Raw genomic sequence first — 17,297 nt, forward strand, 5'->3', positions numbered from 1 at the left:
TGTGCCTCATTGGCATACTGTATCATGGAGCCCACTTTTTTTAAGCAGCCATCTGTCTCAATTTTATGCATCTCTAATTTTATTATCCCAATCAGAATATATTTATTTATATTTAATATTTGTGCTATGGTGTTTTGAGACAAATCGGCAGTATACATTGCCATCTATAAGCTGCATTTGTGAGACAGAGATGGTATTCTGAGGACAGGTTTCTCACTATGTACTCTTGCGTCATTTCCTCTTCTTTGGATCAGATCCCAGTACAGCAGGGTTGGCAAAGAATTAAGATTAGACGGACCAAGGTCTGTTGTGTTGTTGGGTGGTTGTTTCATTCACTGTCTGTTTTGCTGAAGAGGTGTTTGGCAGCCGAGCCGTTATTTTACTCCCTCACAAACACAGTAAAAGAAAAGAGGTCACCCTGCACGTTGTTAATGATGAAATTAGCTTAAATTTGTTGATGGCTTAAAGTGAAGCAATGAATCAAATAGAATGAGAAGACTTCTTTTTTTAGTAATCTGTTAATTAGATTAATTTGTTTGCTAGTTCCATTGGTGTTTTGTTACTGAGGAGTTTAGTTTTTAAACTCGTGCTACTTTTAATAAGTTTCAAGGATTAAAAAGATATTTTTTTTGTCATTAGTCACATTAGTAACATTTGCACAAAACAAATGCAGTGTGTTAGTTCAAACAATGTGTCCAATATTCTAATTCAACTGAGGCTGGAAGTGCAATTTAAGGTAAACCTTACAGTAATATATTAATATAGAGCACAACTAACCAATGTTTATCAAATGCTGTTGTATTGTATTTACATCTTGATCGCGCGTGCGCGTGTGTGTGTGTGTGCGTGCGCGTGTGTGTGTGTAAGTCACCCTAATTTCCTAAAAGAAAATCTTGAACAATAAATGAATATTTGCTGGTACATTTCGCCTTTATTTTACCTTTTGATAAATCCCCTTCTAAATGGTGAGTTCATACAGATTGTGTGCCTAGCTCATTGAATCAACACAAATGGCTTTTGTTTACTCTTAAAGCATGATGTGAGCTGTAAATCTCCACTCGTCCATAAAACTGACTGCACATTGGTGATATTACCATGTAAACACACAACACACCGTACCAGCCTTTTATTGTTAAGAGTTAGAAAAGGTAAAATGCAATTTGATAGATATTCATAACCGATAAATCATCAAATCATTACTAGCAGCTTTGTTAATTATTGAGCTGGATGATGACCAGTATCACCTAGCTGGATGAAATATTGGATTTATATTGTTTATTGATTCAAAACTGAAGCAAAACAAGCTCAAGTTGCTTTGCTTTTAGACTCTTATAGACTGCACACATTTTTATTTTAATGATAAAGAACTTTACGCTATAGGTACATATGGTGGCCAGATGCAGCCAGAAACACATCTGTCTTCTGTTAACACCCCTACACTGATGACATTATATAGTGGCTTTTTTCACTCAGCTGTCTACTCTTCTGGTCTCTGAGTCCTCCTCAGTGACACTGGTCATTATGGCTACAAAGCACAGCTGTGGTTGAGCCGGAGGAGGAATAACCACCTCGCCCCCCAGCCTGGGGATTGTGATTGACAGTGTGGGGTTTATTTTCAAGAAAGCTATGTGACATGTTGCATCATGGGTTCTTAAATTGTACCAAGCAACGCAAGGTCGAGGGCACCAAAGACATGTTTAACACACTAACATGCATGTAACAGTAAACAACATACTCTGAATGCATGACAAAGGGGGTTTGTATACAAACTGTAGTTTATGCAGTAAAATTAACAGATTTTATTATAATGTATGAGCCAACTAGCTTCACAAGCCTTGTTTGTAAACATTGGTTCATGTGATTCCTGAAGACAGCGGCATCCATAGTATTAACTAGACTGCTACCAGAATTATTTAATAGAATTTTTGAGACAGTTCTTCATAAATAAATATCTCACATTTTATGCTAGTTAGATTTCATATTCAATCTGAAAAATATCTTTTCATTTGCTTTGAAAATTTACAGTAATTCTATATACAGAAGTGAGGTGCCTTTATTATTGTATTACAAGATTTGGATTTTTTTAAATGAAGCTCACTGTTGAAATGAATTGCAAATTTGGCTCTTGACCTTTAAAAGGTGACTTTAAAACAGGCTGAGTATCTAATTTCGAAGTTGCGTAGCTACTCGTATAAACATGGAGAAAAAACAGGCAAGCTGCTAGCTCATCAGCTACGACAAAGAACAGCTAATCAAGCTATCCCTGAGATCCGGAATGACCAGGGAATAAGGTGCACGGATAACCAGGGTATAAATAATAGTTTTTTTTAAAAATACTATCAGACTTTATACAGCTCCCCCCCCCCGCTAAGGATGACCTGGCACTAGAAAATTTCTTTGAGAAACTTGATATCCCTTCCTTAGGAGACAATGCGGCCACCAGTTTGGAGGAGCCCATTTCTAATGCTGAAATTGACATGGCCATATGGAGTATGCAGTCTGGAAAATCACCTGGCCCCGACGGGTATCCTTCTGATTTTTTTTAAGAAGTTTTCTAACCAATTGAATCCATTGTTAAAATCAACTTTTGAAGAATCTTTCCTCTCACAATCCTTGCCTCCAACAATGCGTCAAGCAGTGATCTCCCTAATTCTAAAAAAGGATAAGGATCATTTAGATTGTGGCTCATACCGTCCAATATCTTTGGTGAACACGGACACCAAAATCCTTGCTAAAGTGTTGGCCTGCCGTTTAGAGAAACATCTGCCCTCCATTATCTCACCCGATTAGACAGGCTTTATCAAAAACAGGTACTCGTTTTTTAATATTAGACGTTTATTAAATATAATCTATAGCCATGTCAAAGGTACTATATTGGAAACTGTTATTTCACTTGATGCTGAGAAAGCATTTGATCGGGTGAGATGGGACTTTCTTTTCCATACGCTTGAAAAATTTGGCCTCGGGAGTAATTTTGTATCCTGGATAAAAGTATTGTACTGTGACCCTGTAGCGGCCATTCGGACCAACAATAGTCTGTCCCCCTTTTTTCAGCTTCAGCGTGGCACACGACAGGGGTGCCCTTTGTCACCTCTCCTTTTTGCCATCGCAATTGAACTGCTAGCTATTGCTCTGAGACACTGTTGAGGTAGAGGGAATACGTCGTGGGGATGTCGAGCATAAAGTCTCTCTTTATGCCGACGACATGCTCTTGTTTATTTCCAACCCTTCAAATAGCCTTCCTAAACTTTTAGATGTACTTAAGGAATTCGGGACAATTTCCGGATATAAGGTGAATTTCGGGAAAAGCGAGGCAATGCCTTTAGGTACAATAACCGGGGAACTATTTTAGCACCTTTCAAACTCAGCTATAACAAGTTCAATACTTGGGCATTTGGATTACGCAGAACCATAGAGACTTGTATAAAACTAATTATCTTCCTTTATTGTCTAAGCTAAAAGAGGATTTTGGAAAGGGCGATCGTGGCTCAAGAGTTGGGAACCGGCAACCTTCCGCCTTGTAATCGGAAGGTTGCCGGTTCGAGCCCCGGCTTGGACAGTCTCGGTCGTTGTGTCCTTGGGCAAGACACTTCACCCGTTGCCTACTGGTGGTGGTCAGAGGGCCCGGTGGCGCCAGTGTCCGGCAGCCTCGCCTCTGTCAGTGCGCCCCAGGGCGGCTGTGGCTACAATGTAGCTTGCCATCACCAGTGTGTGAATGTGTGCGTGAATGGGTGGATGACTGGATATGTAAAGCGCTTTGGGGTCCTTAGGGACTAGTAAAGCGCTATATAAATACAGGCCATTTACCATTTACCAAAGTGGGAGTCCTTGCCTCTTTTGCTGGGTGGTAGATTAAATATCATTAAGATGACTATATTTCCTAAATTTGTATATCTTTTTCAGTGTCTTCCAATTTTTTTAACTAAGTCATTTTTTAATAATCTAAATAGTCAAATCTCCTCCTTCATTTGGAACAAAAACCACCTAGGCTGAAACAGAGTGTATTACAAAGACCGCGGAGCGCAGGAGGCTTAGCACTCCCAAATCTTTTGTTTTATTACTGGGCAGCTAATATAAGGGCATTATTGTACTGGATAAAAGACCATGATAATTTATCATCATCATGGGTAACACTGGAGCAGCTGTCGGTGAGTCAATCCTCCCTGGTGTCTTTGCTGTGTGCCAGATTACCTCTGGCGGGACAGATCTCCAGCTTCACCACGAATCCTCTTGTTGTCCACTCACTGAAATTATGGTATCAGCTCAGAAGGCACTTTAAACAGACTGAACTCTCTCTTAATGCACCACCGCATAGACATTGCATGTTCTCCCCATCCTTAACGGACAAGGCATTTAACATATGGACAAAACTTGGAATAACATCAGTGACTGCTCTTTTCACAGACAATATCTTTTCCTCATTTGAACAGCTGGTGAACAAGTTCAAGATCCCTCAGTCACACTTTTTCAGGTATCTACAACTCAGGAATTTTGTTGCTTCTAATACTGAGTGCTTTCCGTCCTGTCCACCTCCATCCCTTTTGGTTGATAGTTTTGATTTTAAACCAAATGCCAAGCGGGTTATAAGTGATGTTTATGAGCTGTTAAGTAATTTTAGGCTGTCCACATTGCAATCACTTAGGGAACGATGGGGAAGTGATCTTGGCCAACGGATTGCAGATGAGACTTGGGATAAGATAATCAATAGAATTTCTTCGTCATCTATTTGCCTTAAACATGTGGTGATTCAGTTCAAAGTGGTTCACCGTCTCCATTGGTCTAAAGCTAGTCTGAGCAAAATCAAGGATTGGTTTGACCCCACATGTGACCGGTGAAAACGAGAGCCTGCTTCCCTTTTTCACATGTTCTGGGCATGTCCAAAACTGGGTAGCTTTTGGAAAAGCATATTTGAAACCATTTCCAACGTATTTGGTGTTCCAAATGCACCCTGCCCGTTTATAGCTATTTTTGGGGTGACGCTTTGTGATGCCAGTCTTTCCAAATCACACTCTGATCTTCTGGCCTTTTGCACTCTTTTGGCCCGTAGAATGATATTATTGAAATGGAAAGAGCCACTTCCACCTGTATATGGGCAATGGGTTAAGGATGTCATGTACTATACTCAGCTGGAAAAGATCCGCTACACTGTAAAAGGTTCGGTTCGGAGGTTTTATGACACATGGCAACCTTTTCTCACTTACTTTGAAAGATTAAGTCCGGATACTATCGCTTAGTGTGCGTGTGAATGTTTTTTTTTTTTTTTTTTTTTTTTTTTTTCCCCCTTGCTGTTGTTCATTTATTTTATTATTTACTTTGTATCTGTAATTTTATTTTATTTTATCTCTTCTTTCCTCTCTGGCTGGGTTTTAGTTACACTGTTCTGAAGCAATTCTTAGTTCAATAAAAAGACCTTGATCAAAAAAAAAAAAAAAAAATAGGGTGACTTTAATATGTTAGTCATCTTTCGTTTGCTAAGCGTAAGCCTCTGGGGATGAAAAATTAAGCCATCACACATATGTACTAACATGAAAGGTTCCACAAATGGTCTTTAGTGGCCTCAAATGGCCACAAGAGACTAATTGGCATCCCTTTAGGCAGTTATTACACTTGGTTGTAGATAGGGCTGCTCAATTAATCGAATTTTAATCACGATTACGATCTGGGCTTTCAACGATCATTAAAAATGACTGAGCCGATTATTGGCCCCTCCCTCATTTATCCGCGACACCTTAAAGGCCGGTCCGTGAAAATATTGTCGGGCATAAACCGTCCCTGGCGCAAAAAAGGTTGGAGACCGCTGATTAAGAGGACCCGAGGGAAGCTCGGAAAGCTAAGCAGAAGTTATTTGGAGAGGAGAGTGACTGCCGTTGGTTGAAAAGAGAGGTAAAAAAAACTTCAGTGGTGTTGCACACTATTTTATATTATTTTTTAAAGTCATTGTTAACCCTTTAGATCCGGTCAGAGCAGCACGCTCCGTTTTGCATAACTATTTTTAAATCCCTGTAGAACCTGGACCGTGTAAGCTAGCGCAATAATTTGTTTTGCATATGAAACCGGAGGAGTTGTACTTACATCTGATGCCATCAGCTTGTCCTCGGTCACGGTTTCCTTCCACATAAAGCTTTGCAAAAACTGCATAAAAAGCGCTTGCAGGAACAAAAACATAATATTCCAGAAACACGCTTTGCCGATCCGATCAGCTGTTCGTAACACTTCCCACAGTTAAACAGACGTCAGCGCGAACTGTCACATGTCCGCCATTTCCTGCCCGAAACCGGAAGTGACGTCATTTTCGCGGAAATTGTAGTTTTTTTACTTGTAGGCCTTAAAAGCCTATACTGGTCATGTTTGACTTTTCTGAATAGTTTCTGGGATGCTTAGAACTCGAATTGCACTGCTGGAAATAGTTTATTTTGATGCTGTTTTCTTTGCAAATTTGCATCATAGGATTGTTTTTTCGTTTTTCCTGCAGTATATAAAAATAGTTTTATTTTGGAGATACATCAATGAAGACACTCAAAATAAATTTCCTGTTGTAAACTATTTTTTGCAACTTTTTTGTATTTAAAGTTTTGAAGGATAAGCCTCTTAAATTTCTCCAAGTAGAAATATATGCAAAAAAAACAAAAATGATTTTCAATTTTTTTTTGTAGTTTATTGCACTTTTTTGCAATTAATGTAGTTACTATGGACTTAATGCATACATATTATTAAAATATGGGCTATAATAGTTGTATAGCAACTTGAAATGCTCCCACAAATGGCACTACAACATGTAAAAATATAATATAAGCTCTGGCGGACTTGGTTCTATGGTAGGTCTTAAAGGGTTAAATAAATATCGTCAAATAATCGAGATCTCAATTTCAGTGAAAATAATCGTGATTATAATTTTTGCCATAATCGAGCAGCCCTAGTTGTAGACACGAACAGCTGCAGACCCATGCACGGGTAGTCTGCCCAGTTATAGTTCTCTGACATCCGTTTGAAGTCTGCCTGAAGGGCTCATGTGTAGGTGTGGAGTAAAGTAAAGTCTCTCAAGACAAGTCTGCGATAGGGACGCCATTTTACAGAAATTCTAAATTCAAAATATAATTATTAAAAGGTCATATTAAATCACTGACATAGCAGTGGAAGACTATTTGTTAATGTATATCTAAAGATATTTTGTTGAAAGACTGAAGTGGTTTCTTAATACTTTTCTATAATTTCCATGAGGTATAGCATATATAACATTATGCTAGCTTAAGCATTTTAAAAATGTTAGCTGTTATAAACATATTGGCCTTTGGAACATAGCTGATTGTATAACAGTAATGTCAGCTTTGTCAAAAGAAAAAAGTAATATGATTTTTAGGATAAGATAAGAAGGATAATACTGAAAATATAATAATATTAAAAATATTGTTGGAGGTTAAATCGAAACTCATTTACCTTGAATACTTTGATCCTTTCAGGGTGCTGGTTATTTAGCCGGCTTATTAAACTGAAAGGTTTTCTTCCTTTGTCCAAAAAGCACAGTACCATCATATTATGGTATTAAGTTTTTAATTGGAGCGCCTTGTTTTTGCAAGATGCTAAAAATTCTAGCGACACTATCAGATAGAGACCCTCACTTCCACGCCGATCACTGCATTTAGTGCTTTTTTTTTTTTCTTCAGGTAATTAACAGCTATAAAGTTTTTGACACAAAAAAATAGACAGCTGATCTGTGTGCAACCTATAAAATTGCTGAATCTGATTCAGTAAAAGGACTAGATGTTACAGTCCCTGATAATGCATTGCTTTAAATGGAGAGAAGCTTGAAGGATGGCTGTTATGAGGAAAGACAGCCCAGAAACTTAACAGCAGCACACATTTTGTGTGTCTCAACTTTCAGTCTTTTACCCAAGCTAATATGCCATCTTTTTTTCCCCTTGATTAGGTTTAGGGATTAGAGATCTGATCTAGATTATCATATTGAAATTTGGACACATCGTCAGTAGTGGACCTTGGATTCATTGGGTGCTTCGACAATTATCACTAGACACCCTCATCCAAGGAGGCCCTGCCAGGGTTGATCAGGCCCCGGAGTAGAGCTGGGCGATATATCGAGTTTTTAAAACATATCGATATATTTTTATACGAGATATAAGATGTGACAATATCCTTTATATCGATATAGTCTATGTTACGTTATAATTATAGTTGTGGAGCCGCAAGTTTGCCTCTCTTTCGTCCACTTTTGTCTCTACGCAACGTTACTCCGCCTCGCCTTCACTGAAGACAACTCCCCCTCCTACCCCATCGCTTCACGTGCAGGCAGCGACAAGACGGACACGGCAAATCTCCGTTAACGAGTTACTGCACATCGCCCCATGCGTGGGGCTGGACGGCGTCAACGTGCTAACGAGCTAAACATGCTAACGAGCTAACCGCGCTAACGAGCTAACAGCGCTAACCCTAAAATCCTTTCATTCTCTCAAAAGTTGATAGCGCGCCTTATGTATGAATTCTGGTTGTGCTTGATGGCCGCGAACCGATTTTATGTGGTACACGGCGCTCAGCAGTCTGTCAAAAATGTTTGAGTACGACTTTGGTAAGCTACGGAGCTGCACCGCTTGATAGATTGTCGGCGCATTACGGCTACCGAAGAGCTTCGCGGAGTGATACGTACTGTGCATCAACGTAATATTACCGTATTGTGTGTGTATAAGGACCATAAATGGCACCTGTAAGAGACGTGGTTATGAAGCGGATTTCAAACTCCAGGCTATCAGTCACACAGTAAAACTTGGGAACAGAGCAGCTGTGAAATCTGTCTGTCTTTGTTATTACGCTCAGCGTCTTTTAGTTTACATTTTGACTGCACAATTGTGAGCTCTTTGTTTAGCACAAAAACAACCTTGTTTTCTTTTATTTATGGAGCATTATTATTTAATGAATGCTCATAATTTAATTTTGAGTAATTTTTCATGTACATCTGTGCTGTATGTTAATAAAAGTGCCTGTGTGACATCTGGGACACAGCTTTGACTAAGAACTCTCTTTTTGTTCTTACTTTATGGCTTAAAAAAATATATATCGAGATATATATCTTATATCGCCATCCAGCTAAAAAATATCGAGATATGAATTTTGGGTCATATCGCCCAGCCCTACCCCGGAGTGTGTCACTAGTTTATATTAAATTGTTATTTCTCTTCTTCTTTCTTCTGTTTAGTTTTGTATAGTTATTTTCTACTATCTATTCACTGCAACTGAGAAATAATAGTTAGGCTCTATAAATACTAAGGAGGTAACTTCCTCAAAGGGATAGAAAAGGTGATAGAGAGAAGTAAGACAAAAAGACAAGATAGGAGAGAGGAGAGCCGGAAGGGGTGCGCCCAATCTGGCTTCCCACACCTCCCCGCCGGATCAGGAGGTACGCTCTACCCCCCCACTCCCTCCCAGAAAAGGGAACAAGAGCAGAGGGGAGAAGAGCGGAATTTTTTTTTTTTTCTCTCGCGGTTAGCTTACTGCCTTAGCTGCCCAAATGATGTCAGCCCTTTTTAGCCATAGCCAGTGACTGGTCCTCTCAGCAGTGTTAGCTAATTCTCTTATAGCCTGCCGTTGCGCCTGTCCTCTGATCCCAATCTCTCTTAGCAATGTTGCTGTTTTACTGGCAACAAAGCCCCTGCATCCCACTTCCACCGGGCGCACCTTGATCCTCCAGCCTCTGTCCTCTGCCTCAGCTGCCAAGTTGTCATACCGTAGCTTCTTACGCTCAAATGCTTCCTCAAATGGTACTGTCAGCTCAATGATGTATGCAAGTTTTTGGGCGCTAGACCAAAGGACGAGGTCTGGTCGCAGAGTAGTTGTTACAATCCCTGCTGGAAAATTTGCTTCTGATCCAAGTCCACTTGCATCTGCCAATCCCTGGCAACCTTCAGCAGACCCAGGTCCGGGGTTGAGGGGCTTGCCCTCGACTTGTCTCCCTCCTGGACAAATGTTGATGAAAGCCAACGATCCTCTTGGTTCGTGAAAGGTTGAGCGTTGATGGATTTTCTTTTGCACTCAACTTTCTCTGCTAGACACCTGAGGACCTGGTTGTGTCTCCATGTATATCTGCCCTGAGTAAGGCTAGTCGTACAACCAACCAAGATGTGCTTGAGTGTGGCTGGGACTGTACACAGGGGGCAGGATGGGTCCTTTCCAAACCACAGCTGCAGATTTATTGGGGAAGGTGGCACATCGTATGTCACATTGATGACGAAAATTAGTCTATTAGACTCCATTCCCCAGATTTCCTCTTTTCCACACTCTCCCAATTCATCCAGCGGCCCTGCTTGGCTCTGGCATGTCTGGGTGTTTCCTCCTGTCGACGCACCTCCTTCACCATTTTTCGATGTTCAGTTGCCACCGAGGTGTTACTGCTCCAAGACCAAATCCTCTGCCCTGTTGGACATGACCCACCACGTCACGATGCCAGAGAGCAGATTTGGCCTGTAGCACAGATGAGGTTGGGGTCCACTTCCTCCCCGTTGCTCGGGTGGGAGCAGTGCCTCTCACTATGGGGTCCCGGGAGTCTGTGAGTGCTAGTTGCCACGTATCATTAAAGTCTCTGTTATACCACCGTCCCAGGCTCTTTATGGGCTTCTCTAAGACTGTTGGAATTGGTTCTCCACCGATATAGAATTGCTCAGCTGTCAGTTTTCCTTTTATGATGCAGATGCTGCGAGATTTACTTGGCTTAAACTCCATTCCTGCCCATTCTATGTTTTCCTGGAGCTCCTGTAGCAATGGCCTAGTACATGGTTTTGTTGTTGTAATGATGGTCATGTCATCCATGTAGGCTCCAATGGGAGGAAGACAAAGGCCACTCTTGAGTCTTTCACCTCCCACTACCCACCGAGATTCCCGCATGATCAATTCCATTGCCATGATAAATCCCAGAGGGGAAATCGTGCAGCCTACCATAACTCCAATTCCCAGGTGCTGCCAGGCTGTGGTGGTGTTCTCAGCTGTCACACAAAACTGTAAATCCTGAAAGTAGGTCTTGACCAGTCCTGTGATATGGTTTGGTACGCTGAAATAGTTGAAAGTCATCCACAAGATCTTGTACGGAACTGACCCAAAGGCGTTGGCAAGTTCTAAAAAGACCACATGAAGGTCTCTTTGTTCTTTCTTGGCAGTTTGAATCTGGTGCCAGATGATGCTGGCATGTTCCAGATATCCCGAGAAGCCCCGGATGCAAGCCTTCTGCACTGATGTGTCAATATACAGGGAGTGCAGAATTATTAGGCAAGTTGTATTTTTGAGGAATAATTTTATTATTGAACAACAACCATGTTCTCAATGAACCCAAAAAACTCATTAATATCAAAGCTGAATGTTTTTGGAAGTAGTTTTTAGTTTGTTTTTAGTTTTAGCTATTTTAGGGGGATATCTGTGTGTGCAGGTGACTATTACTGTGCATAATTATTAGGCAACTTAACAAAAAACAAATATATACCCATTTCAATTATTTATTTTTACCAGTGACACCAATATAACATCTCCACATTCACAAATATACATTTCTGACATTCAAAAACAAAACAAAAACAAATCAGCGACCAATATAGCCACCTTTCTTTGCAAGGACACTCAAAAGCCTGCCATCCATGGTTTCTGTCAGTGTTTTGATCTGTTCACCATCAACATTGCGTGCAGCAGCAACCACAGCCTCCCAGACACTGTTCAGAGAGGTGTACTGTTTTCCCTCCTTGTAAATCTCACATTTGATGATGGACCACAGGTTCTCAATGGGGTTCAGATTAGGTGAACAAGGTGGCCATGTCATTAGTTTTTCTTCTTTTATACCTTTTCTTGCCAGCCACGCTGTGGAGTACTTGGACGCGTGTGATGGAGCATTGTCCTGCATGAAAATCATGTTTTTCTTGAAGGATGCAGACTTCTTCCTGTACCACTGCTTGAAGAAGGGGTCTTCCAGAAACTGGCAGTAGGACTGGGAGTTGAGCTTGACTCCATCCTCAACCCGAAAAGGCCCCACAAGCTCATCTTTGATGATACCAGCCCAAACCAGTACTCCACCTCCACCTTGCTGGCGTCTGAGTCGGACTGGAGCTCTCTGCCTTTACCAATCCAGCCACGGGCCCATCCATCTGGCCCATCAAGACTCACTCTCATTTCATCAGTCCATAAAACCTTAGAAAAACCAGTCTTGAGATATTTCTTGGCCCAGTCTTGACGTTTCAGCTTGTGTGTCTTGTTCAGTGGTGGTCGTCTTTCAGCCTTTCTTACCTTGGCCATGTCTCTGAGTATTGCACACCTTGTGCTTTTGGGCACTCCAGTGATGTTGCAGCTCTGAAATATGGCCAAACTGGTGGCAAGTGGCATCTTGGCAGCTGCACGCTTGACTTTTCTCAGTTCATGGGCAGTTATTTTGCGCCTTGGTTTTTCCACACGCTTCTTGCGACCCTGTTGACTATTTTGAATGAAACGCTTGATTGTTCGATGATCACGCTTCAGAAGCTTTGCAATTTTGAGACTGCTGCATCCCTCTGCAAGATATCTCACTATTTTTGACTTTTCTGAGCCTGTCAAGTCCTTCTTTTGACCCATTTTGCCAAAGGAAAGGAAGTTGCCTAATAATTATGCACACCTGATATAGGGTGTTGATGTCATTAGACCACACCCCTTCTCATTACAGAGATGCACATCACCTAATATGCTTAGTTGGTAGTAGGCTTTCAAGCCTATACAGCTTGGAGTAAGACAACATGCATGAAGAGGATGATGTGGACAAAATACTCATTTGCCTAATAATTCTGCACTCCCTGTAGTTGTTTCTTTGTAGGAAAGTAGATAATCTTTGGGCCAAGACACTAAAGATCTTTCCCTCTAAGTTCTGCAGGCTGATCTGCAAAACTGGCTGATGGATGAGGAGTTCTTCTCCTTAGGGATCAGAATACCTTTTGCTTTTCGCCAAGCCTTTGGAATCACTCCTTTCTGCCACACTACCTTCATCAGCTTCCACAGGTATTTGAGAACTTGTGGGGTGTTTTTATTTAGCCTATATGAGATGCCATTAGGTCCTGGGGCTGATGCTGCTCTTGCCTGCTTCACTACCTTCTCCACTTTACTCCATGTAGGCGGTCTTATGTCCATTTGGTGTTCAGGTGCCTGGATAGGCGGCATATCACTTGGAATGGTAACTGGCTCATGCCTCCAATCCTCAGAGTAAGTTTTCCTCAGATGATCTTCCAGGTCTTTTATGGGCATTTTGAAGCACCCGCTCTTCTCTTTGACAAAAAGGCCCTTAACAAAGTTGTATGGGTGTGAGGTGTTCTGCTCTTCGCAGCTTAGTAAGTTGTTGCCTTATTTCCTCCTGCAGGGCAGTGAGTTCCTCCCTTTCTGTCTCATAGGCCCTCCTCCACTGTTTCCTCAGTTGTCTTCTCTCTTTCACTAATCTGTCAATTTCCTACTGTCTCCTGGACTTTACCTGGTTTAAAGGGCCTTTCTGCTGTCTCTGAGTCTTGTTCTTTACCCCAAATCGCTCGGCCCCATAGCTGTAGATGATGGTTCCCAGGTTCTCCAACTTCCTTTAAACTGGACCCATTTGTTCATCTAGTATAAGAAAATGGTTTCCCACTTTCTTTTCTCACTGGATCTGGGCCACATAATCTGATCTTTCCTACCTTCCATCTTCCTTTCCCTTGCTGGCGGTGCTTGGCTAGACTCAGTGTTCGAAGATTCTGTTGGCTGCTTCTGGATGAGCTCTGGGCTGGAACATGGTGTTGATTGTGGCTGGCTTACATCTGTACACAAATGTGTTGCTAGCTGTTGGTGGCTAAACTCTAAGCTAGGGGCTGATATTAAATGGCCGGGCCCTGTGCTAGAATCTAATATTGGGTGTGGCTGGCTAAGCTCAAGTTTGGGAACTGCTACTGGCTGGATTTGACTGAGTTCCAATCAGGAGACTATTGGGGGGGTCTGTATGACAATGAACTTCGAACGGGGTGCTGATACCCTAAGGACTGTGGGGATTCTCCTGCCTCTGGACTTCAATTTGACTTCTTAAAAAGTATGTGTCAATGCAAGACCCCTTTCTCAGCTTGCTGAGGCACTTCTTCCTGCCTTGGTGGATTTTAAGGCCCATGTCAGTTGTTAGTTTTGACCAGTCACAAATGCAGTTTTGCAGAATTCTTTCCTTTCCATTGATGGTCCATTATTTGCAATGCTGGCTGATCATTGGTTACGTTCCATGGTTCATTGCCATTAAATCCATACGGAAAGGCAGACCCTAGGGGTATCTTTTCCTTTGAGATTTCTGTAGCAATATTGGGTGTACCCAAGTATGCTAAAAAGCGCTGGGTCCTGCTGGTATGAGGTGCTAACCCACACCAGCCCCATTAGGGTCTATTTCCTCCTGTCAGCAGTCTTTCCAGTCTGTCATCTGGTCTTTCCCTGATTGTCAGCTGCTCTTTCGCAGCGGTCACTGGATCACCCCAGAGTTCTGATTCAGTAAAAGGACTAGATGTTACAGTATGGGACAATAACAATATGGGAGAATTGGATATGGCTACTCTTTAGTGTCCATACCTGTAACAAATGATATCCGCAGACAAGATAATACTAATAAGAAAAATAATGCTTGGAGGATCATTGTCTTTGCTCCTGGCTGATCAGATATTTGCAACACCTTAGTTTGGTTGGTTGCCATGGTAAAGAATATCAAAGTGCCTCACCCACGGCTCCCAGTTGGGGGGTTTTCTGCACCTGGCAAAAAAACAGTTAGCTGTCCAATTTCTCCAAGAGGTATTGGGTACATATATTTAGCCTGCTTTTTGCTATCCAAAATCAGCCTTCCATTTAATATCACAATGAATTATAGATGCAACTTGTCTAGGCCAGCTAGCATTAGCTAATCTCCTTAGCTGTACTTTTTCCTCCAAATAGTCACATCTGAATAAAACAAACAAATATAAAAACAGGATGTCAACAACTAAATGCCAAACTTCCGTCTTGGATGTGTGGCACCCACTTAGTTATATTTCTTGGCACTTTTTGATCACGAATGACAAGGAGAAACCCGTTCCAGTTTAGTCACTGTTGGTCACTTTTACTGAACTGTGCTGTTTGGAAAGAACAGCAGTTACTAGAGAGACACAGATTAATTTCTTGCTGTGCTTCTCCCTACGCTGAATCATTACTGCTCCCCATCAAGGCACTGCCAGAGAGCAGTGTGCCTCATTATCATATAAATTCACCAACAACTGAGAAACACGCAAGCTCCCAAACTTATAAGTGCTCACACAAGCTCAGTCACAGATGGCATCATTCATTGTAGGTGGAAATGTGTGTCGATATCTGAATGTCATTAAAGACGCATTCATACAAGTAGGCCAATAACGGACGAGGGAGAGCAGAAGAGTATGTGCTTTCCATCAAAATGAAAGAAACTAAGTGTGAATAGCAGAGATGACTGAGATGCTGTGGCACACAAGGCCGTGATATCATTCAGGTGTCGTGTATCTTTCCAGCATATGTCTAGCATCACCTTTTGTTTCCACTCACTCCTGCATGGCAGCTGTGCCTCTCTGTGATTGGCTGAAGGGGTTGACGGGCTCCTCCAATTGGGAATTGTATTGCGTCAAAGTGTTTGTCCTTAAGGCGTGAGAGCAGATGATTTGTATTTGTTGAAATGTTTTCTTGTTATGCGTGACTTACATAAGATACTGAAGGTCACATATTTGTGAGGTCGCAGAAAAATAATTATATTACAAATATAATAAGGAATTAGATTAACTTAAGATTTTTGGTTGCTATAGTCTTCATCCTTTTCTCAACCTTGTTTGTATAAAAAACCTGAAAGAAAATATATTATCCTAGCTACAAGGATTGGTTTATCTCAGACCTAATACTGGGTATCTCTGTTTTGTATCAGCCTGACAGTCAGAGCTAGGATTAGCTCACTCTTTGAGTCTATATGCATGTCTGGCTAAAAAAAAGCTGTTCCTTCCTGATCACGATACCTTTTTATAGTTAATGTTAGTTTTGTCAAAAGTGAAACTGATTGAAAGTGTTTGAAACCGTTTCAATATTTGCTTTACGTAGCGTCAAACCACTGACAGAAGCTGCTCTTTCTTACTTTTACCTCTCACTCAGTGAGTTGACACATACAACAGCACTCAGGAACCTGTGCCACATTGTGATGTTGAAGTCTTTTTATATCTATTGTGAAATTTAAATCAGCTATTTAATAGCCTTAAATGTAATATTTATGTAATGTTTTATGTACCGGTAAAATGTAATATTTTCCTGTTATGACGGGACAACCCCATCTTCTGTTGATTTTCTCCCTTGCAAATAAGCTGAAGTTATTGAAATTGTCGGAGGTGCCCCCTTCACAAATGCAGTGTCTCAGAGGTGTAATGGTTAAAGTAAATTGATCTGCCTAGTTTGATTTGCCGAATAGATTCACAGTGACACAGGGGGTTTGATTTGAGAATCAATTGACAAATTGCCCCCCCCCCCCCCCCCCCCCCCCCGCCTCTCATTGTTGTGGTTGTTGCCTCAGTACAATGTGTGTCACCTGGTATTTTCCAGTGTTAGACACACCCAGACTTTTTCCAGCAAAGCATCTCTCAAGTCTGTTGTTTTTTCACATTTTTTGAGGTGCGGTTTGGTTTAAAGTTAGTGTAAAGATTGGGCCGCCTTCACGTTGAAGGTTCAGGTTACCCCTATACTGGTAAATGATTAATGCTCTGGGCGATCAATGGGGCAGTTGTGTCCTCACCAGTATAGCACATGTGTGATAATGTGTGCTGCTGTGCTGTAATACTGATTTTATGGGTGCTATTATTTGATAAAGAAATGTTAATGATATGTGGCTTTGTTTTTATGTGTCCTGACAGCTTTATGTCCTCACTGTTGCAAACTCCTTATCTCTAGATGTGTCCATGCTAGTGATATCAAGCTAATTATGTTCACTAAGGTCATGTTCTCTCTCTCTTTTTTTTTTTTTTTTTTTTTTTTTTTAAATGACTCCAGCCAGCCTCTTGATGTTGCTGTGAAACATAACCTTAATTGCATGGACTACAACAATTAATATATAGTACAATACAGACTAATTAGTTTGAGGAAAATGGCACATAGATAATAAAACAGCAAGTGATACCGTCCTGCATTATACAGTGGACAGGGTTGTTAAAGACTTGGTCTAAATTTAACCTGTTTGACTATGTTATTTCATTGAGGGAAAATAAGATGTGTTATCTGTCTACTGCTCATTAAGTGCCCGTAATTGCACTTTTGTGCAGATCATTGGCAAA

General features: G+C 41.2%; 1 protein-coding gene across 13 annotated transcripts in view; it reads left to right on the forward strand.

The window, feature by feature from the left end:
• LOC146549093 (sodium bicarbonate cotransporter 3-like) overlaps positions 1-17,297 on the forward strand; it is a 58,725-nt gene that overhangs the window by 12,471 nt on the left and 28,957 nt on the right. The gene's annotated exons all lie outside the window — the stretch shown is intronic.

Source organism: Mchenga conophoros, linkage group LG22 (assembly GCF_057382185.1).
Source record: "Mchenga conophoros isolate Kocher_MC1m ecotype Shallow Benthic linkage group LG22, M_conophoros_male_GT1.1, whole genome shotgun sequence".
NCBI classification, from domain to species: domain Eukaryota; kingdom Metazoa; phylum Chordata; class Actinopteri; order Cichliformes; family Cichlidae; genus Mchenga; species Mchenga conophoros.